At 40.1% G+C, this 23,944-nt stretch overlaps 1 pseudogene; it reads left to right on the top strand.

The window, feature by feature from the left end:
- The first annotated feature begins 9,541 nt into the window (after positions 1–9,541).
- Positions 9,542–22,914, top strand: LOC122121917 (annotated as a pseudogene).
- Positions 22,915–23,944: the final 1,030 nt, after the last annotated feature.

The raw sequence follows: 23,944 nt of genomic DNA, 5'->3' as shown, positions 1-23,944 counted from the left end.
GGCAAAAACATGTTTAGGGTCCAGTGACTGCCTGTCTGCTCTGGATGGCTTTGAATGGTGATCTTTAGATCTCAGCCTTCTGAGTAGCTAAGACTACAGGCATGAGCCACTAGCCCTGGGCTACAATTCAGCTTTTTATTGGTTGACATAGGGTCTCATGAACTTTTTGTGCTCAGTTTGGTCTCAAATTGCTATCGTCTCAATCTCTGTCTTACAACCATGAGCCATTTTCTCAGCTGGAATTGGACTTTCTTCTAGAGTTTATGTAAAGTTTTGGATTCAGCAGAAATAACTTCCTTTGCTACAAGGATTATTCGTTGGCAGAAGATAAAACTGTAAACTTACTAAGCAGACTATATAATGACTTATGAAGAAATGCTTTTACAAGCAGAGCAAAAGTATGAGGTTCTGAGTTCAAGCTCCCATGCCCACACTAAATTTAAAAAAAGAGAGAGTAGGAAATGCTTTAAAACAAATGCATTGCTTTGCTCATCAATATGAGGCAATCCTCTAACGTACAAAACACTCCCTAAAATCATTCAGTTCAAGCTCTAGAATCCTAAAAACAACTTTCTCTAATTTTCCATTGTTAGATACTACCGAGGTAATTTATTTTCATGCAAAGGTATTTTACTTTTCTTCAGCAAAATTACTAAACATAACTTTGCTCAATCAAGAATTTTATTATGAATATTTGAGGAACAAGATTTAGCAGCATATTTTAATTATTTATACATACTACTGAGTATCCTTCCAGGAAGAGTGTAGCAATTTAAAGAAGTATCAGCATTGTATGAGAGCGTTTACTTCCTTTTTTGCCAGCACTCTTTATTTTCCAGTCCATAGGTAAAAAGGGATATAACATTATTCTAGTTAATGATAGAATTATTTGCATTTATCTGATAACTAATACACTTTAGTAAAATCTAGAGATGCCATTTTTGTGAAAGTGGAAGCCTAAAACAACTACTATATCATCACCGTTGTGAAAATTAGAATTGTGCAATCCTAGCCAGGTACTGGTGGCTTATGCCTACAATCCTAGCTACTCATGAGGCTGAGATCTGAGGATCACCATTCAAAGCCAGGCAGAAAAGTCTGTGAGACTCTTCTTTCCCATTAGTCACCAGAAAGCCAGAAAGCCAGAAGTGGTATTGTGGCTCAAAGTGGTAGAGCACGATCACTGAGGGAAAAAAGTCAGGGACAGCACTTAGACCCTAAGTTCAGGCCCCACAAATGACAAAAAAAGAAAAAGAAAGGGCTGGGAAGGTGACTCAGTGGTAGAATGCTTGCCTTGCATGCATGAGGCCCTGGGTTCGATACCTCAGCACCACATAAGCAAAAAGAAAAAAGCCAGAAGTGGCGCTGTTGCTCAAGTGGTAGAGCGCTACTCTTGAGCTGAAGAGCTGAGGGACAGTGCCCAGGCCCAGAGTTCAGGCCGCATGATGGGACCCAAAAAAAAAAACGCAAAAGGAAAAAAGAAGTGTGCCATCCTAAGAACTTAATTTAAAACTTTATGAGGGATAATTAAAACATTAATTAAAACATTTCAACTCTTTTTTTTGTCGGCTGCAGGACTAGAACTCAGGGCTCAGGCGCTATCCTTCAGCTCTTCAGCTCAAGGAGAGTGCTCTGTCATGTAAGCCACAGTATCACTTCCGGTTTTCTGGTGGTTTATTGGAGATAAGAGTCTAATGGACTTTTCTGCCTGGGCTAGCTTTGAACCACGATCCTCAGATCTCAGCGTCCTGAGTCGCTAGGATTATAGGTGTGAGCCACTAGTGCCTGGCTCAGCTAAGTTTTTTAAAAGTTTACTTCATGCAAATTATGGGCAATAGAAAAATGTAGCTCTTCCTACTTACCTGTCTTTTTTTTTTTTTCATTATGAGGATGGAACTTAGCGGTCCATCTAACATGATTGCTGGATTGTGTAACAATACATTTGACTGGGCACGGGTGCTCACACTGGTAATCTTGGCTACTCAGGAGGCTGAGATCTGAGGATTGTGGTTTGCAGTCAGCCCAAGCAGGAAAGTCTGTGAGACTCTTTTTATTTTTTTGTGAAAATACTGTACAGAGGGGTTACAATTACATGGGCAAGATAATGAGTACATTTCTTATCAAGCATTGTAGCCTCCTCCTTTGTTTCCCCTTCTCATCCCTTCCTATCCTCCCCCGACCCTCCCACCCAACCCTCCCCCCCCACCAAAAGTTCGTTTTCAACATAAGGACTTGTACATTGTGAGACTCTTCTGTTTTCTTTTTTTTTCTTTTCTTTTTTTTTTTTTTTGCCAGTTGTGGGGCCTGAACTCTGGGTCTGGGCACTGTCCCTCAGCTCTTCAGCTCAAGGCTAGTGCTCTACCACTTGAGCCACAGTGCCACTTCCAGCTTTTCCTGCTATGTGGTGCTGAGGAATCGAACCCAGGGCCTCATGCGTGCAAGGCAAGCACTTTACCACTGAGCCACCTTCTCAGCCCCATTGTGAGACTCTTATTGGTAATAAATCACCACAAAAGCTGGAAATGGAACTGTGTCTTAGATGGTAGAGTGCAAGCATTAAGCATAAAAGCTCAGGGACAGCTCAGGCCCTGAGTTCAAACTCCAAAACTAGTTGTCCCCCCCCAAGAAAAAAAGAGTCTATTTAGTCTGGTAGACTGGTTTCCAAAGTGGAATGTTAAGTAGAACCCAGAACTTAATATTTCTGTTCTTCCAGATTCTCCCTAGCAATTACTGTTGTCCATGTTCTGGATTTTGGCCATTCTGATAAGTGTGCTGTGCTCTGTGTGTGTGTGTGTGTGTGTGTGTGTGTGTGTGTGTGTGTGTGTGTGTGTGTGTGTGTGTGTACGCTCGTGCCAATCTTGGGGTTTGAACTCAGGCATAGGGCTCCCTCGGAGTTTTGGTTAATTGGAAATGAGTCTCACAGGCTTTTAGGCCTAGGCTGGCTTTGAACCATGATTCTTTAATGTTTGCTTTCTGGGTAACTAGGACTATAGGTATGAGCCATCTGCACCTGGCTCTTTTTAATCTGTGATTCTTTTATCCACAATTTTTTTGGGGGGAGCCCGGTCGTGGGGTTTGTACTCTGAGCCTGTGTGCTGCCCCTCAGCTCTTTAGCTCAAGGCTACTGCTCTACCACTTGAACCACAGCGCCACTTCTGGCTTTTTGCTTATGTGGTGCTGAAGAATCGAACCCAGGGCCTCAGGCATGCAAGGCAAGCGCTTTACCACTGAGCCACTTTCCTAGCCCCTGCAATTCTTTTATGAAATATGATGTGGAACATTTTTTCATATGCTTGTTTGCCTTATCCTCTTTGATGTGTTTTAAAGCCTTTAGCCAACTTTTAAAATTGGTTTGCTTTCTTTTTATTGTTGAAGTTTAAGAGTTCTTTACCTATTTTGGGTGCTTTGAGAGACTTTTACTGTTCTGTAATTGCACTCAGTTTTAAAATTATCATGTATTATTGGAATGAATGATAAATATATTTGTATTGTTGAAAAAGAACAGATGTGAAGCCACTTAGCATAGAACATGGAATGTATATGTTTAATAATATTATTTGGATTTATTTTTTGGGGGGGGTCCGGTCGTGGGGCCTGAACTCTGGGCTTGGGCGCTGTCCCTCAGTTCTTCAGCTCAAGGCTAGCACTCTACCACTTGAGCCACAGCGCCACTTTCAGCATTTTTTCTTTTTGCTTATGTGGTGTGGAGGAATCGAACCTAGGGCCTCAGGCATGCAAGGCAAGTGCTCTACCACTGTGCCACCTTCCCAGCCCCTCATACAGGTCTCTTAAGTAGTATGCTAACTAAAGGAGACAAGAGAGAACTACCTTATAACTACCAGAATAATATAGGTATTTTGGAATGATCTGGTTTTTAACAAAAAAAATTTTTTGGGTGGGGGTCGGTTGTGGCACTTGAATTCAGGGCATGTTCATTGTCCTTGGGCTTTTGTGCTCAAGATTAGCACTCTACCACTTTGAGCCACAGCTCCACTTCTGGTTGTCTTTGAACCATGATCCTGAGATCTCAGCCTCCTGAGTAGCTAGGATTACAGGTGTGACCCACTAGCACTCAGCTTGATCTGATTTTTTAATTATTATTACAATTTTTAGTAAATCTAAAAGGTCATGTGAATGGGTTTTGCATTATTTTTCCATCTGGTCTCACTCCTCTTTGTCCCCTCATGCACACAGTTTCTACTTCTTTTACAGCCTCCTGCTGGTTTTTTTGTGTTTATATCTGTATCTTCCATGTCTTTCTTCCAGTTTCTTTGAGTCTGTAAGTGTCTTCCCTGATAAAATTGAAAGTTCTCTATAAATTCTTTGTAGGAGTTCAGGCTTGATATAAACATTTCTCTTTAGTATTTCTATTAGGTCTCTCCATGTTGGGTATATACTCTGTATTCTGTAGATACTAAATGATTGAATAAACAGATTTCAAGCTTTCACATTATACCCACCCTTCTTCCTTCCTTCCTTTCTTGTCTTTTTTTTTTTTTTTGCCAGTCCTGGGGCTTGAACTCAGGGCCTGGGCACTGTCCCTGAGCTTCTTTTGTTCAAGGATGGCACTCTACCACTTGAGCCAGAGCACCATTTTTGGCTTTTTCTGTTTTTGTGGGACTGAAGTAGCAAACCCAGGGCTTCATGTATGCTAGGCAAGTACTCTTCCACTAAGTCACATTCCCAGCCCTGAACTAATTTTTCATTTAAAAATGTACATTTACCATTTGTTCTTGCTACACATTTTTATAATGCTATTAAAACTTACATAAGAAATTACAAAATATGATTTAGAGCTTGTAAAAAGAGCCCTACTGTTACTAGCTTTATGTATTTTTCCATTATTTTTGTAAATGTTGGAGCAGGTTAATTCTTTTTTCTTTCCTTCAGCCTCTTTCTTTTGAAGCAATTATCCTTTTTCTAGCCAAAGTATTAGGAAACAGAGACAATCTTCCTTTTAAATCAAATGACTAAACTCAAACCAATTAAGATTTCAGAGACACAAGAATCAAGGAGGTTTTAATCTCAACTTATATTTGCATTTATGACCATTGCCTCTCCAGAGGGAGAGCTGGGGAAAGTCGACCCCTACACCTTGGTTTCAGGTTGAAGACAATCGACACGGAATAGTTTAACATAAAAGGCTTTTTTTGCGTTAAACACCTTTTTGGAAAGGAGCATACAATCCTTAATCAAAATCCTGCCAATTTGCATTGTTCATTGGGGAATAGGCTTTCAAAAGCCAAGGAACAAAAGAGGATTTGGTTTTCCAATCTCCCCAAAGCAGCTAACAAGAGAAATCAGAGTACTGTACACATTATCGAGGTGTGTGTATATGAGAGAGATCGAGATCTGTTACACACTATTTATAACAACAGGAGCATCAACAGATGCACTGAATCGACCTGCATGCTCCCAATCCCGTTTGTCTCCTCCCCACCCCAAACTGGGATACAAAGAGGATGGGAGGAGGGGACTAGAGCGAGAGAAATGCAGCCACCTATGTAGCAGCCCCCCAGAGAAGTCCCTGGAGGTCCTGCGCCCCCCCAGCACCGGGGTGGGGGTTGGGGCGCCCTCAGGCTCGCCTGCTGGGGTAAAGGTGCAGGAGCTGGGTTCTGGCTTCGGTGATGTTTACTCAGTAGGCTGGTAAAAGGGCTGAGGAGCGGGAAGCTGTGCTCCCATTAGGGTCAGAAAAGCAGGAGAGTCTCTGTGACCCGAGAACCCCCTGCGGAGCCATGGCAGTGTGAGCATGAAGGCAGGCTTGGGGAGGAGGAGAGCCTAGTGCAGGATCACACGTGCGTGCCCCGAGCAGGTGCATCGGTGCCTCCTCCCTCTCCTTTCCCCTCCGCAGCAACCGCGCATGCGCCAGTCTAGGCGAAGGTAAAGCTGAAGCGGGTGAGCTCTCCCAATCAGAGCCCGGCGTTCTCCGAGTACGTATCCTGGAGCTGCTGGCACAGGGCAGCGGGAGGCGGGAAGCTAGAGGCTGGTGGCAGGCGGCGGGAGCAGAAGGCGGGCCCCACGGCTGGTGGGGGGTTGGGGAATGTGAGACTTGGGCATAGCCTGGAAGGCCCGAGAAAGTCCTAGAAGCTGTGTGTGAGGGAAGTTCCTTCTTTCCTCAGCCCCCGGAAGTGGCTGTTATAAACTTCACCTGCGGGGGTCGGGGTATTCCCCCCCTCCCTCTCCAGGCTCCTAGAGGCCCTCAGGTTCCAACAGTTTTCATTAGGGGCCTCCTACTCAGAGGCTGGGAGCTGCCTCTGGGGTCTAAGGACCTCTGGACCACAAAGCCCACAGAGGTAAAGGGCTCGACTGGGACGGGAGGTGTGGAGCGGAGCCATGGGGGAACCGGGGGTCCCCCGGGCTGGTTTGGGCCGCTGTGTAAGAGTGTAAGAGTTGCAAAGTGCAGACTAGTATTAAAATCGTTCAGGAAGAGTAGTTCGTTAAGCAGGACACCGGTGACTCACAAGTAGCTAAGATTCTAGCTACTAAGGAGGCTGAGACTGGAGGATCGCAGTTCAAAGCCAGCCCCGGGCACGAAAGTTCATGAGACTCTTACCTCCAATTAACCACCAGAAAAACCGGAAGTGGCGCTGTGGCTCAAGTGGTAGAGCGCTCGCCTTGAGCTGAAGAGCTGAGGGACAGCGCCCAGGCCCAGAGTTCAGGCCTTACCACAGATAAAATAATAGTAATAAAAATAGTTTGTCATACAAACTAGCATACTGAAATATATCTGATTTGCAGCACAGAAAGATTAAGTGTACTTATTTTGTTTTTCTTTGTGTATATGCCTATCCCAGGGTTTGAATTTAGGGCCCAGATACTACCAAAGCTTTTTTTTTTGGTATGTTTTTAATTGTAAAAATGCTGTATAGACAGAGGGGTTACAGTTATATGAACAAGGTAATGAGTACACTTCCTATTGATCATTGTTGCCTCCACCTTTGTTTTCCCCCTACCATCCCTTCCCTCCCACCTCCACAACTATCCCCTTCACCCCCACCGAAGTTGTAAAGTTCATTTTTCAACATAATGTTTTGTACATCTCATTGTTACAATGGATCAACCTGTATCCTTCTTTAATCATTTTGTTTTTCCCTTTCCCTTCTCAAATTAGAGAAGTATATATACAAGATGCAGGGCACCCACGTCAAATACAGTGAAAATAGGGGTATACCGTGGGGGAGGAGCATACAAAGCAACAAAAAAAATCACATGGTACATTATAATTACATTAGAAACAATAGCAAGAAAGAAAAAAGATATTTGTGTCTCTATCTTGGGGTTCATTTCTTTTTTTTTTAATTTTTATTTTTTTGTGAACACACTGTACAGAGGAGTTACAATTACATGGGCAGGTTAATGCGTACATTTCTTATCAAGCATTGCAGCCTCCTTTGTTTACCCTTCACATCCCTTCCGAGCCTCCCACCCCCCACACTCCCCACCCAATCCCACCCCCCCACCCCCCACCCACCCCCGGGTTCATTTCTTTTAACATCATCTTATATGGTCTTATGTACATAGCTTTTGGCCTTTTCTGCTTGTCTTACACATCTACTAGTTATAATGGAAACCATGGGACCTATGTTTCTTTGGGCCCGGCTTACTTCACTTAATATAATTTTTTCCAAATCTTTCCATTTCCTAACAAATGGGGCAATGTTATTCTTTCTGATGGAGGAGTAAAGAAATGTTCAACCTCTCCAGCCATAAAAGAAATGCAAATCAAAACAGCATTGAGATTCCACCTCACCCCAGTTAGAATGGCTATAATCAAGAACTCTAATAACAACAGATGCTGGAGGGGATGTGGACAGAAGGGAACCCTACTGCATTGTTGGTAGGAGTATAAACTTGTTCAGCCACTTTGAAAAACAGTATGGAGGTTCCTCAAAAGCCTCCACATAGAGCTCCCCTATGACCCAGCAATCCCACTTTTGGGCATTTACCCAAATGATCACAAGCAAGACCACACTAAAGCTACCAACACAACTATGTTTATTGCAGCATTATTTACCATAGCTAAAATATGGAACCAACCCAGATGCCCCTCAGTAAATGAATGGATCAAGAAAATGTGGTATCTTTATACCAGAGGTTTTTTGCTCAAGGCTAGCACTCTGCCACTTGAGCCACAGCTCCACTTCTGACTTTTTGGTAGTTAATTGGAGATAAGAGTCATAGACTCTCTTGGCCAGGCTGGCTTCACACCCTGAATCGTCAGATCTCTAAACCCTGAGCAGCTAGGATTACAGGACTAAGCCACCAGGGCCTCCCTGTTCTGCTACAGTTAATTGTCAGTTTAATGATGTCCAATGTTCTGTGTTCATAACATATTGGGAATTAGCAGTCTGAGTAACAGCAATGACTTTGAGAATGTTGGCATGTCTCTCTGCCCTGGTTCCTTCTCTTCCTAGCTCTGTAATTGTAATCTATTAAAATTGTATATAGTGCTACATAGTTCAAACCTTTGGGAATCACTTTGACCTTAAGTGTATGTGCCTATCTAAAATGATACTGGGTTAAAAGTGCTGCATAGAGAGGCAAGTAATTGGAGGACCTGATCTAATAAAGTAATAACTAGAGAAAAGCTAGAACATAGAGCTCAACTATGCGTATTTGCTTGGTGAACTAGTACCGTCAACCTAAGCATAAAACTGACCTGTAAACATTTTTGAAACTTAATAATAATGGCATAATACACAAACACACACACACACACACACACTTGATGTAATGGTACATGTCTGTTGCCCCATCTCTTTGGGAAACTGATGCAAGAAAAAAATGAGTATAGTAGGCCCAATGAGTATTCATTAAAGAATGAAAAATGATATATTCTGGAATCCTTTGGGTTGAAAAAGTCTGTTTAATAAAGCCTTCCTAGCAAGGCACTAGCGGCTCTTGTCTGTAATCCTGGCTACTTAAGAGGCTAAGATCTGACCAAAAGCCAGCTCAGGCAGGGAAAAAAAGTCCCCATGAATTCATACTCTTACTTGCAAATAACCACTTAAAACAAAAAGAAAAACTGGAAGTGGAGCTGTGGCTCTAAGTCATAGAGCACTAGCCTTGAGCAAAAGAGCTCAAGGACAATTCCCAGACCCTGAGTTCAAACCCCATGACTGACAAAATAAATCTTTCCTATAAAATAGTGGAGGAAAATAAGATTATGTCAAAAAATATTGAGATTTTATAGTTTTTTTATGTGTATGTACTCAATTCTAACATGGTTTCTGGGGTTTTTTTGAGGTGGGATGTCACTGTGTTGCCCAAGCTGGCCTCAAACCCATGATCCCCCTGCCTTGTCCTCTGGAGTAGCTGGGATTACATGCAGAGGCTATAGCATCCTATTACTAGTGAGCTTTTAAAGCTGCAACATCGAAGCTGTGACCAGATTACCTAGCTAAGGTACTTTGAGTAATTCTACAGTTAATCTCTACTTCAGCCTATTTATGAGCAACCTGTGTGTTCAAACTTGAGTTTGGTGTTTGAAAATATCTCTGAGAACAATTATTCTTTACTCTTTTAGATTTGTAGGTAAAAGATGGCCAAAGAAAGATGCCAGAAAAAGTCTTTTCAGGATAGTCTTGAAAACATAAAGAAGCGAATGAAAGAGAAAAGGAACAAAAACTTGTCAGAGATCGGCAGACACAAGTCCTTCATAGCTGCACCCTGCCAAGTAATCAGTAAGAGGTTCTGATATTATCCTGTTACATCACTTTTTAAGTTTAGAGTTAATAACTAACCATTCTCATTTATCTTCTTCTAGACAACACTTCTACATTGCTGAAGAATTACCAGGACAACAATAGAATGTTAGTTGTAGCTTTGCAAAATGAAAAATTCAAAGTACGAGAAGCCGAAGAAGTGATACTACAGCTAAGAAAAGAATGCTACTACCTCATGTGCCAACTGTATGCATTGAAAGAAAAGCTCACTTCCCAACAAACAAAAGAAACAGTTCAGGTATTTTTATTGCAAATATTGAAAAAAAATACCCTATAATAAGCACTTTAGATCTTTGTTTGTTTGTGCCAGTCCTGAGGCTTGAACTTGGGGCCTGGGTGCTGTCCCTAAGCTTTTTGTGCTCAAGACTGTCCTCTACCACTTAAGCCACCTGGATTTCCTGCGTTTTTGGTAATTCGTTGGAGATAAGAGTCTCAGGGACTTTCCTGCTCAAGCTGGCTTCAAACCTTGATCCTCAGATCTTACCCTCTTGAGTAGCTAGGATTACAAATGTGAAACACCAGCACCCAGCAAATTCACTTATTTTTAAGTTAATATCTGACGTCTTTTTTAGTAGTAGACCTATGCTGTGGCACAGATGTGTTGCCAGTAAGGATATTTCAAGCATGTAGATGATTTTGAGGCTTATACCTGCCTGACTTGCTTCTTCAAGTAGGTAGCAAAGCCATGTGCAGAAGAAATACTGTTTTGCTACTCCTGGTCCTCTTTGAATGTTTCAAACAACTAGGCAACAACTAAAGGTCGAAGCTGATAGTTGAGGGACACTAGTCCAAAAGTTTCATCAAGGTTATCTTCATTTTTATGTGAACTTTTCTATGTAGTTTATTATCTAGTGGAGTTTTGTAAGAACTACTGTGTGTACAGTATATCTCCCCGGAACAGGAGTATTGAAGTGAAATATCAAATAGCTAAATAGGTAAGAATACATCTTAAATTCCAGGTAAGAAACCTTCTGAACATTTTAGTAGCCATATTTTTTTATTTGATTCTATTTGTGTCCAAGATTATAAAGAAGAGGTTCAAATATGGAACTGCTAGCCAAAAGACAACAAACATGGACAAAGTTTGTCTTAGGATATATTTTTTTATGTCTTTTTGTTGGTTAATCCTGAGAAGAGTAATGATGAGCTAGTTCCTGCTTCCCTTTTCCCAGAAGTCACTGCCTGAGAAAGTACACAGGGCAGAGTAAAAGAGAAGCATGTCAAGTGTCAACAGTACAGTTGATGTTCTCCCCAGCAGCCAGGTTTTTGCAGTGCCAGCAAATTCCATTGCATTGGTACTTATTCCAGCTGACCAGCTAAAAAAGCCTGTTGTGGGGCAAGCTTGAGAAAGGAACTCAAGTCACTGCTGTGATGATAAAAGTCAATAAAAGAGCTTATGATTCCTTATTTTAAGTATGTGATATAAATTATATAATATATGCATGTATATATGTACTTACGCTTTATGTGATATAAAAACAATACACAGATTGATTTCACATTTGTATAAGCGTTATTTAAATTTTCTTCAATGTGTAATCTTTAATTTTTCTTTATTCAGTCAGTTGTAGGTGGTAAAATAGCTCACCAAATACATGAATCCTCCTGCTTACTTTCTAGTTTTTGCTGAAATCAAATGGAATAGTATAGATTGAATACTCAATAATACCACAAAACAATGAGGAGAAAATTCCATAATTATAGATTCTTTAAGATTTATCAACTTTTGGACTGGGAAGGTGGCTCAGTGGTAGAGTGTTTGCCAAGCTTGCATAAGGCCTGGGTTTGATTCCTCAGCATTACATAAGTGAAAAAGCCAGAAGTGGCACTGTGGCTCAAGTGGTAGAGCACTAGCCTTGAACTGAAGAGCTGGGGGACAGTGGCCAGGCCCAGAGTTCAGGCCCACGACCGACCAAAAAAACATTTATCAACTTTTTAGAACTCCTTAAAATACAATATTATATACTGAGCCGTTATATTCTTGGCATTTGAAACAATGGTTTATTTTCTGTCATGTTCTTACTGTATTTGTCACACATTCCGAACCATCATTCTAAACTTGTACTTTAGTGTTCAAGTCAACTTAGCAGTGATGAGTAAGAATGTTTCTCTTGCCTATCAGAAATTAGCTTACCAATATTTTCTAATAATAATAATCATTTAAATAATATTGCTGTATGAATATTCTTCCTCTATTTATCTTGAAGAATAATACCATTTTCTAATTTCTGAAGAACAGTGTTAGCCAATATTAAAGTCAATATTGTACATGGTCATCAAGCTTCAAAAACCAGTTGAATGAAATTCAAATGCCTTCTTAGGAGTCACACTGAAACTCTCTTCTTATTTCTGTTTCTGTCTCTGTACGTGTCTTCCATCTCCCTTTGCTACAGTGGCTTCTATTGAAAGCCAGCCCCCTCTCCTTGTGCATCACATTTCTAGAAATTTATGTCTTCACTATATCCTCCTTTAAAGGAAAGGCAAATAAAACTTCTCCCCGTCATATCTCCTCATTTTTATTTTTGTTCAGAGAAGAATTTAAAAAACAAAACAACAGAAAAAATACATGCACTGTTAATTCCATTCTCATTTCAAATCACTGATTTATGTAGGGCTTCTACTGCTACCATTCTATATCAACATCAACAGAACCTCCACATTTCCACACTCTAGTCACGTTAGTGACCATGCACACATGCAGTAGTATGCAACAGAACACTCTTCATCTGAAACTTTGTATCTCTTGTCTTTCTTGGCATAAGCCCCCTGCTAGCTTTCTACTTTACTGCTCTCAGTCAGTCTCCTTGCTGGTGGCTAATTTTTAAATGCCAATTGCTCTACTCTCATATGCCATCTACTGGTAACTTTCAAGTCCATAACTCAAAACCTATGCACACACACACGGAGAACTGCTACTATATATCTCCACTTAAATAGTTGGAAAGCTTCTCAAGCATAGTTTGTACAAAACACAATCCCATTTTTTTCTTTCCCAAACATATTGTATATGTTTTTTCCTCTCCATAATTCTTTTGGTCCGGTCGTGGGGCCTGAACTCTGGGCCTGGGCGCTGTCCCTCAGCTCTTCAGCTCAAGGCTAGCGCTCTACCACTTGAGCCACAGTGCCACTTCCGGCTTTTTTCTTTGTGCTTATGTGGTGCTGAGGAATCGAACCCAGGGCCTCATGCATGCAAGGCAAGCGCTCTACCACTGAGCCACCTTCCCAGCCCCATTATATTTATTATATATATCAAGCCTAGAATGAAAGCTTTAGGAGGATAGGGTTTGATTACTTCTCATCTGTCCTAGTCCCAATTCCTAAACTGCTTGATACTATAATGGACTGTTAGTAAGTAGATATGGTGAAAGAGTTCATTTGTTCAGTAATGCACATTTATAACTGTGTTTTTACACACTTGTACAATAGTACACAGTTAATTGTTTCCTTCTGTTTTAATACCATAACAGAACCAGGAGATATCTCCCTCTAAAATGGACTCCAGTGGTGACAGCAGTTCCTGTGATTTATCAGTGAAGGATTTACGGTTAGTATCAAATTTATTAGTATGGTTATACATACTGAGAAAGATTTAATTTTGTGATCCATTTACAAAAGAAAGTTTGTATCATGGAGTCTGATGCTATATCTAGAATGTATGTAAGAAAATTTGATGTGTTAAAATTCTGTATAGCCAAATGTGAGCTTTCTTTGTCTTATATTTAGTTACCTCTTCAATGTCCAGGTGACAGAAGCTTCACTAGATCTATTTTTTTGTTTTGTTTTTGTCAGTTTGGGGCTTGAACTCTGGGCCTGGGCACTGTCCCAGAGCTATTCAGATCAAGACAAGTGCTCTACCACTTGAGCCACACTGCCACATCTGGTTTTTCTGGTGGTTAATTGGAGATAAGAGTCTCGTGGACTTTGTTTGCCCAGGCTGGCTTTGAACCTTGATCTCAGATCTCAGCCTCCTGAATAACTAAGATTACAGGCATGAGCCACTGGCGCCCAGCTTCACTAGATCTTGTATGTTCATTTGTTCATTTTCTTGTGTTCTAAAACAAAGTCTCACAAGTATTCCTCTACCTTTTAAGTGCTAGAATTACAGGCATACACCACTGTGCATGCTCACAGCTTTTACTTTTATTTGTTATTTACTTTATTCACTTTTTTTTGCATACTATTGTTTGAACTTTGGGCCTTGCTCTTGCTGGGTAAGTATTCTACCACTTGAGCCATGCTCCTGCCCTTTTTGCTTTAGTTTCTTTTCAGATAGGGTCTCACTTTTGCCCTGTCTAGCCTGTCCCCATGGTCTTTTTTTTTTTTTTTTTAATTCCCTCAGTAGCTTAGATGGATACCATTGGACCTAACTCAGAAATATTTTAAAACTAATTTTCCTTTAGTCATTTTTCCCTTATATGTACTGTTTTTATTCTAAGAAGCAATCATTAAAATGAAAATTTCCAATCTTAAAAATAATCTGGTTCAACCAGGCTTTGATGGCTCACATCTGCAATCCTAGCTACTTAGGAGGATGAGATCTGAGACTCACAATTCAAAGCCAGGCAGGGCAGGAAAGTCCATGAGACTTACTTCTAATAAATTACCAAAAAAGCCAGAAGTGGAGCTGGCTCAGGTGATAGAGCACTAGTCATGAGCAAATTAAGCTCAGGGACAATGCCCAGGCCCTGAGTTCAAGCCCAAGGACCAGCAAATAATACTAGTAGTCTGATTTAGGAAAAACTGTATAATAAAACATCACCTTTGGGGCTGAGAAGGTGGCTCAGTGGTAGAGCACTAGCCTTGAGCTGAAGAGCTGACGGACAGTGCCCAGGCCCTGAGTTCAGGCCCACAACCAACAAATAATAATAATAATAAAGCATCACCTTTAACATATCCGTCACACTGTCTCATTGATCCAAGTCCTTTTTCTATCTGACCCCCCCCCCCCGCCGCCCACGTACCCTTTTCTCTTGGATCAAGTGTCTTTTATGGTTGTTATGAATTGCTGAGATTAGTTTAACTCATTGAAACCCAAATTGAATTATAATATGGAACTTTAAGCCAGGCCAATAATCCCAACACTTAACGAGGTAGAGGCTAGAAGGATTTCAAGTTCAAAGACAGCCTGAGTTTCATAGCAAGAGCCTGTTTAAAAAAAACACACACAAAAGAAAAACATGCAACATTGCTCTCAACGCAGCCCAGGATTACTTACTCTTACCATGTGGCCCAGGTTTCTAAGCATTATGGGGTATATTAGTTACTGACAGTACCAGCAACATGGTCCTGCCCCATGTAGAGAATGATTCCAAATATTGGCAGATAATCTCCTAGAAAGCATACTTGCTCCCAGGAGGACTGTTGCTATAGACAATTGCCTTTGTTGCTTTTAACTCCCTCCCCTCTCCTCACCAAGTACTGACAGAGACAATTTCTAACCCATAAGCTAGAGTGGGAAATTCTCTACAAAGAATGAAGTTATGAGTAGAATTAAGCTTCCTGTAATAGGTTTTGAATATTTAAAAAAATTGCTTCATTAATCTAAGACTGATTTTGTTTTTAAAGAGAGTGAATGTTAAACAGTTACAGAAGAGTTCAGTAGTTGAAACCATTAAAGCATTTTCACGAACAAATCACAGTAGAGCCTATGATAAACCATGTCCTAAATAGTTGAGCAACCAAGCAGCATTAAAAGAAAAAATTATACACACACGCACACAAACGTGTGTGCGTGTGTGTGTGTGTGTGTGTGTGTGTGTGTGTGTGTGTGTATAAGTTGGGTGTTGTTTCCAGTAAATGAAATTGAATGATGGCATGTTTTCAGGGGGAACTTTCCAGCTCTCTAATGGGATCTGAATGTCAGTTGTAACAAATAAGTCACCATATAATTGCTATAAATGGTTTTGGTTTCCTTTGATGGAGAACAGATGTGTATTAGTTTGGAATGCAATTATGAAATAATACTAAGGAAAGGAGAAAATGTAATTTTAGAAAATATTAAATTTTGGCTCTCTTTTATAATTGCTAAATTAATTTTTAATTTTCATTTTCTAAGGCAAGTTCCTCCTCAAGAAATTGACCTTCCAGGACACAAGGAGTCATTCGAAGTAGAAGGTAATCCAAGAAAAATCTAAAAATATTAGGAGCACAAGCTTTGAAGAAAAAATAGCCTAATTTCTCTTTTTTTAATTTAAAAAAAAATTTTTTTTTTGGCGGGGGGTTCCAGTCGTGGGCCTGAACTCTGGGCTGGGGCACTGTCCCTCAGCTCTTCAGCTCAAGGCTAGCGCTCTACCACTTGAGCCACAGTGCCACTTCCGGCTTTTTTATTTTTCTGCTTATCTGGTGCTGAGGAATCGAACCCAGGGCCTCATGCTTGCAAGGCAAGCACTCTACCACTGAGCCACCTTCCCAGCCCTTAATTTAAATTTTAAATCTCTTCATCTGGTATTCTGCTCAAAGCAAATCTATTTCTTTTACATAAAATAATACAGGTTTAAAATAAATCCATGTAGCCGAGCACTGGTGGCTAATACTTGTAATCTCAGCTACTCAAGTAACTAAGAGCTAAGGATCATGGTTCAGAGTCAGCCCTGGCAGGAAAATCTGAAACTTTTTTTTTTAATATATATTTTATTGTAAAGATACTGTACAGAGGGGTTACATGAGCAAGGTAATGAGTCCATTTCCTATCAAGCATTGTTACTCCCTCCTTTGTTTTTCCTCTACCATTCTATTCCTCCCCAACTTCCTAACCCCCTACAAAGTTGTATAGTTTGTTTTCAGTGTCTTGTACATCTCGTTACAATGGGTTATCCTGAATCCTTATTTTAGCATTTTATTATTTCCCTTCCCCTCTACCCAGATGCCCCTCAGTAGATGAATGGATCAAGAAAATGTGATATATATATATATATATCAAACACACACAAACACACACACATATGAATTCTATGCCTCCATCAGAAAGAATGACACCGCCCCATTTGTTAGGAAATGGAAAGACTTGGAACAAATTATATTAAGTGAAGTAAGCCAGACTGTGAGACTTTGATCTCCAGTAAACCACCAAAAAGGCAGAAGTGGAGCTGTGGTTCAAATGGTAGAGAGCTAGTGTTGAATATGAAACCTCAGTGACAGGCAAAAAAAAAAATATATATATATATATATATATATATATATATATGTATATATATATAAAGTCAAGTGTTGGTGTAAGTCCCATCACTTAAGAAATAGAGTCAGGAAAGCCAGTGCCAGTAGCTCATGCCTATAATCCTAGCTACACAGGAGGATGAGATCTGAGGATCGTGGTTCAAAGCCAGCCTGGGCAGTAAAGTCCATAAGACTCTTACCTCCAGTTAACCACCAGAAAACCAGAAGTGGTGCTGTGGCTTAAGTGGTAGAACACTAACCTTGAGCTGAATAGCTCAGACAGAGCCCAGGCCCAGAGTTCAAGTCCCATGACCAAAAAATAACTAGCAGCAAGAAAACCTGGAGTTTGAGGCCAGCCTGGACTAGATGTATATAAAATGAGATACTATCTCAAAAAAAAAAAAGAAAAATAGCCAGGGGCTGGTGGCTCACACCTATAATCCTAGCTACTCAGGAGACAGATATTAGGATCGAAGTTCAAAGCCAGCCCAGGCAGGAAAGTTTGTGAGATTCTTATCTTCAGTTAACCACCTCAAAACAGGAAGTGGAACTGTGGCTCGAAGTGGTAGAGCACTAGCCTTGATCAAAAAAGCTCAGGGACAGCACCTATCCCCTGAGTACAACTGACCAAAAAAAATAAATAAATAAAGCCATTGTGCCAAATCTGCAGTCAAAAGCCCAGTCAATTGCTATGGCTGGAGTTTACTAAGCCCTACTATATGCTAAGCTCTGGGCTGTACACTTTACATACATTATCCTACCCAGACTCCACAAATGCTAGGAATAAAGCTACATCTGGCTCCATGTTATACAGTTTCAAAAAAGTAAAGTATTATACAAAAAGTAATCCAGATGGTGAGAGGTAGGGTTTTAACTCAACTCTGAAGCCATACCTTTCTACTTTGAAATTGATGTGTCCAGATTATTATCAATCCCCCTCTACTTACACTGAGCTTTGAAGAGGGATAGATTGGCCCCCTTACCAGGACTGTCTCTGACTACAGTGTCTCCACCAGCAAAGACTCCTTGCTCTGGCCTCCAAAACCACTGAAGACACCAAGACAAGTGAACTAAGACAGCCTCCACATCAGGCCACGCAGTAGCGTCTGGCAATCTGGTCATCAGTTCTTTCCTGCTCACTGCCCTCTGTTCTTTTTTTCTTTCCCTATAAAGATGAGTCCCCTCAGATGGCCGTTCATTGACATTAGCTCCACCTGGGGGGCAGGGAGACATGTTGCTAGCTTTCCAAATCTTTTTCTTTGCTGTCATTTACCCCCTCCAAAAAAAGAAAAGGAAGAAATAGTTTTAGAATAAGCAAAAACAGATGAATACCCTTTTTTTCCATATTTTCGTGGCCTTCCAATTATCCACATCTTACTTTTCATAGAACAACTTAGCTTATACTTTCTTGGTATATTTTTTCCCACTTTGGAATATGAAGCTCTTTTCCTCTCCTTCTCTGTTCATAGATTATGGAGATCATTCATTTTCCTTTAAACCTTGGACCTAGAGCATGTATAACCTCATCTTAGACTAGTTTTTAAAAGTACATGATATTTTCTCACAGGTTAAATACAAACCATCAGTTGCTTAGTGGCAAATAATGGTCATATTACATTTTCCCAATTTTGTTTGCTTATTGTAAATGTAGAAAAAATTAATAGAATGACTTTTCTACAACTTTAAATTTAGGATTTGAAGTTCACATTTCCAAAACCTAAAATTTTCTCTTATTTGTTTTTTTAACTCTTAGAGCAAATACCTACTTTTTCTCAAGATGCACTTGGATGTGATTTGGGTACAAGTGATGCTAAATGTTCTGATGATGTCTTACCCAGGACAGTATCTCTCCGTCGCCATTTAAGAAAAGACTTTCATAGTTTAAGTGAATGTAGTCCCTTGGAGGATTTTGAAACCAGTCATTTTACAGGGCCATCTGTTGAACTGGAAAGTGTTAAATACATAGACCCAACAGTAAACGTGTGCATACTTGAAAATACACAAGGAAAGTTTTGTCAGTGGAATAAAGATCAAATTAACAAGTCACCAAGGCCAATTCACCCAAGAAACTTTACCAAAACAAAAGAAATCATTTTGGACCCTAAACCTGAACAAATTAAAAGTAATTCTAACAACACACAATGAAAAAGAGAAAAAAAAAGAAAAGCCCAAAGAAGGTCAGAATCTAAATCAAAGAATAAAGGAAACCAAAGTGGAAATAAGCAAAGTGTTTGCAAAAAAAATATGGACGATGCTGTCAGTTCCAATGATGCTTACAATTTTAATTTGGAAGAGGGTGTTCCCCTCACTCCTTTCCGTCAAAAAATGAACAGTGATTCTACTAAAGAAGAAAGTAGCAGTCCATCCGAAGCAAGCAATTGTGAAACTAGTGTTTCAGAAAATGACTCTGATGACCTCTGTCTACCCCCTTGCAAGTACACCTCAAACCCGGACAGCCAACCGGACAGACCAGTCACCAGGCCTCGGTCTAAAAGAGCACTGAAGTACATGGATAAAGAAGACAAGGAAGGTTCTCAGCCAACAACTCCTACTAGTAAGTGATGGATGCTGTTCTTTCTCTCCATCTTCAATGTTTTTGATAAGTGATCACTCTCAGTGCTTTTACTGTACTTATCATCTGCCTCTCTGTGGGAGGTTATGATACTTCCCATCTGCCTCTCTTTGGGAGGAAGTTGTAGTCTGATTAAATAATGGGGGCAGAGTAGAAATCCAAGTTGTGTTGTTGTTCTGACCTAATTCAAGCAAATGTAAATCTTCTTTAACAATTATGACTTGTCTGCTCCTTGTCATGAACAAGTCATAATTTTTACTGTCAGTAAATGAGACTTCTCAAAAGCTGAGAGGAGGCAAGCAAGCTTCTTTGTGGAGCTGTCAAATAAAAAGATCTTTTGTGCATTCATGTGAGACGTTCCCTTGAAAATGAAATTATAAACTTAAATCTAGTGACTTGTCATTTGAATGGCTTTGCTTTGTACTTCATTTGAAAGAGACCATGATTTTAAATAATTTTCTAGTTAATGAAGGTGGGCTAATCAGACCAATAAATCTAGGTTGGCAGGAAAAGACATGGGTCATCTGTTGGTAGTGCAGCCTGCACCTGCCCACACAGGTGTTCACTTGGGAATTTTAGTTCGTATGTAGTCAGGTTATATGATTTATTTAAAAATTATTGTCAGCGGGCACTGATGGCTCATGTCTGTAATCCTAACTGCTTAGGAGGGTAAGACCTAAGGATTTCAGTTTGAAGGCAGCCCAGAAAGGAAAGTCCATGGGACTCCTATCTCCAACTTAACACCAAAAAAGCAGAAGTAGAGCACCAGATTTGAGCAGAAGAAATTAAGGGATAGCATCTAGGCCCTGAGTTCATACAAAAGATATGCAATAATTATAGAATAAATTAAACAAGATTGATCAAATGTTGAAAAACTTTTGAAGCTGAGTACTTGGGGTTAATTATACTATTACTATCATCTTTGTATACATGTGAAAACATCTAAGTTTTGTTTGGTTTTGGTGGTAGTATGGTTTGAACTCTGCCTTGTACTTGCTAGGTAAGCACTCTACCACCTGAGCCACCTGGTAGCTATCTTAAGTTTTGAAAGGAAAAAAAAAATTTTTTTTCTAAAAGAGAGAATACAAGCATCAATTGTTTTAAATCATGGGCCATACCCCTTGAGTAAGAATGAGTGTCTCTGTGGGTTTATTAAACACATTAACGTTTGGCAAGCATTGTTCTAAAATATACCAACTTATCTGATAGTGTTGCTTAGAAAATATACTAAAAGTTGGGGTAATTAATGTAGTGTGTTATGGTGACAGAAAAGCACAATCTGAAACTCAGTTCACACTGCAGCATGTGGCATCTTAGTATACAGTCATCTCACAGTCATAATTTACTAACATATTAATATTTCAAACTTATCTAGCTTGAAAGAGATGCAAAAAATGGGAAAGGTTTTTTTGTATGGGGGTAGAGGAGGCGCCAGTTGTGGAGCTTGAAGTCAGGGCTTGGGCACTGTCCCTGAGCTTTTGTGCTCAAGGCTAGAACTCTGCAACCTGAGCTACAATTCCACTTTCAGCTTGTGTGTGTGTGTGTGTGTGTGTGGTTGTGTGTGTGTATGTGCTACAATTCCACTTTCAGAGTGTGTGTGTGTGTGTGTGTGTGTGTGCTACAATTCCACTTTCAGTGTGTGTGTGTGTGTGTGTGTGTGTGTGTGTGTGTGTGTGGTTAACTGAAGATAAGAATCTTAGAGACCTTCCTGCCCCACCTCTCTTTGAACCTTGATCCTCAGATCTCAGCCTCCTGAGCAGCTAGGATTACAGGCATGGGCTACCAGTGCCTAGAGGAGAAAGTTCTAAAAACCTATGAAATGGCAGATTTTGTATCTATTTCAAATGTATAATTCTAAATTCTGTAACACAAAGGTGCAATGCCTACGTGCTGCTGGTCTTATAAAATATTTATCTAAATTTATTCCAGGAAATGAAAATGAGGGTTTGTTTTTTGTTTTTTTTTTATCAGTCCTGGGGTTTGAACTTAGGGCCTGAGCACTGAGCTTCTTTTGCTCAAGACTAACAGTCTAGCACTTGACCCACAGCGCCACTTCTGGCCTTTTCTGATTATGTGGTACTGAGGAATCAAACCCAGGGCTTCATGCATGCTAAGTAAGCATTCCCAGCTGGAGGTTTTTTTCTGTGTTATCTGTCTTTGGAAGAATAAGGAGGTAGGGTGAGGAGGCACAGAAATGGAGGACAAAGGGTAAAAAATGTAGCAGTGGTACTCACTAGACACTCTATGGAAAATGAACTGTACATCTTGTGGGTGGAGACGGGAGGGAAAAAGTGGGAGAGAATGAAGGAAGGGGTAGCATTGTCCAAAAAGAAATGTACTCTTTACCTGACTTGTTAACTGTAACCTTTCTGTATACCACCTTTATAATTGTGTGTGTGTGGGGGGGGGGAGGCAAGATAAAAAGGGAAACATTTTTTCCTTCACAAAATGTAAAGTGCCAGATTGTTTATATTTAGATTATATAATTATAATTTTATTCCTGTGGTTTTTTTTCTTGGAACTACTTGATAACAGTCATTTTTTGTAGGTGAACCTCCAGAGGCTCCGCAGACACCCCGCTGTAGCCTGAAGGAGATCACCAATGTCCCCTTACATCCTGTAGTCAAAACCAGGAGACTTTCTCTTTCTCCAAAACGGAATACAGAAAGCACAGCACAACCTCTTCCTAAGCGCAGGTGTGCCACCATGGTGAGCTACAAGGAACCAACATTAGCTTCGTAAGTATATGGTTTGGGGAGGACCTGTCCAAAATGAGTGATGAGTCCTAGATTAAGCTTTAAAGTTTGATTAAAAGAAACAGCCAGGGATTGATGGCTCACACCAGTAATCCTAGCTACAAGGCAGATATCTGAGGATCCCATTCTGAAGCCAGCCCAGATAGGAAAGCCTGTGAGACTTTTATCTCGTTAGTCAGCTAAAAGCCATGTGTGGATGTATGGATCAAATGGTAAAGCACCAGCCTTGAGCAGTAAAGCCAAGCAAAAACATGAGGTCCTGAGTTCAAGCTTCAGTACTGGCATATACAGAAAAGGAAGAACACTAAAACTGGTAGTTTTGATAACACTTTATAATGAGTTAACACAGGATACTTGGAATTAACATCTTTTTAACCCTTGTAGGAAACTAAGAAGAGGGGATCCTTTTACAGATTTGTGTTTCTTGAATTCGCCCATCTTCAAGCAGAAAAAAGATTTGAGATGTTCTAAGAAAAGTGCGAAGCAAATACAAAAAACGTTGGATGCTATTTAAATTTATCCTCTACCCCCGTCTTTCTATTGCTTTACGTAGAGAATCTGTGAAGTAGTGCACAGGTGGATAGAACAGAATATTTGAATATTTTGTTAACAAGACACTAAATCATGAAGATGTCTTCAAAACAATACTTTTTAATTGTTTAGAATTCTTGTGCTATTTACTTCAAAACAGCTGTGTTTTACAAAATTACATTCATCTGCCTATTTTTTCCTAAAGGCATAGGCTGATAAGTATACTATAGTAAAGAACTTTGTAAGATGAGAATCTTTTGAAACTCCTTATGTAATTTTTGAATAGAAAAAAAAAATCCATGGTACTCCCAGGTAAAGTTTTGTGGATCCCTTATGTGCCGCTATTGGGTTTGTTTTATCTTGGTTTTTTTTTGTCCAAGATATTGCTGTGTAGTCCAGGCTAGCCTCAAACTTAAAATTGTCCTGTGTCAGCCTCCTAGGTGGGGATTTCAGGCATGTGCCACCAAGCCTAGCACCACTGTTGCATGTAAGTTTTCAGATAATACATTTGTAGGATCATGATTAGAGAATCACTGGTTATTTAGGTTCAGTGACTGATAAGTGACTGGTTATGAGCCCTAAGTGTATGTTGTTCAATGATTGCTTGGCAAAATCACAAGTTACAGACTTTTAGAAAAGCTCTTTAGTCAGACATCTTAGATGTGTGAATATTAAGGACTATTTTTAATCAGCCAATGAGAATTAATTTAGAAATTTTAACATGTATACTTATATATACCCTTTTAAACTTCAAATCACTAAAAGGATCAAAAGCCGTGGGCGCTGGAGGTTCAGACCTGTAATCCTAGCTACTCAGGAGGCTGCGATCTGAGGATCAAGGTTCAAAGCCAGCCTGGGCAGCAAAGTCCATGAGACTTATTTCTAATAAACCACCAGAAAACCCAAAGAGGCGCTGTGGCTCAAGTGGTAGTGTTAGCCTTAAGCTGAAGAGCTTTAAAAATTTTTTTTGTCTAAATGTACAAGATGGCCATTCTTAATGTGTTACAAGTCTGCATTCTATCACTGATCCTTACTTCCTATTGCCCTAGTCTCTCACCAACCTTATTCTTACGATTTTCCTTCCTCCCTTCCTTTCCTTTCTTTTTGCCAGTCTTAAGGTTTGAACTCTAGCATTGGGCATTGTCTTTGAGTTTCTTTGCCTCAAGGCTAGGGTTCTACCATTTGAGCCATAGGCACCACTTCCAGCT

This window comes from Dipodomys spectabilis, unplaced genomic scaffold, assembly GCF_019054845.1.
Source record: "Dipodomys spectabilis isolate Male_0828 unplaced genomic scaffold, ASM1905484v1 ptg000198l, whole genome shotgun sequence".
Lineage (NCBI taxonomy): Eukaryota > Metazoa > Chordata > Mammalia > Rodentia > Heteromyidae > Dipodomys > Dipodomys spectabilis.
This window is presented reverse-complemented; position numbering and strand designations above follow the sequence as displayed.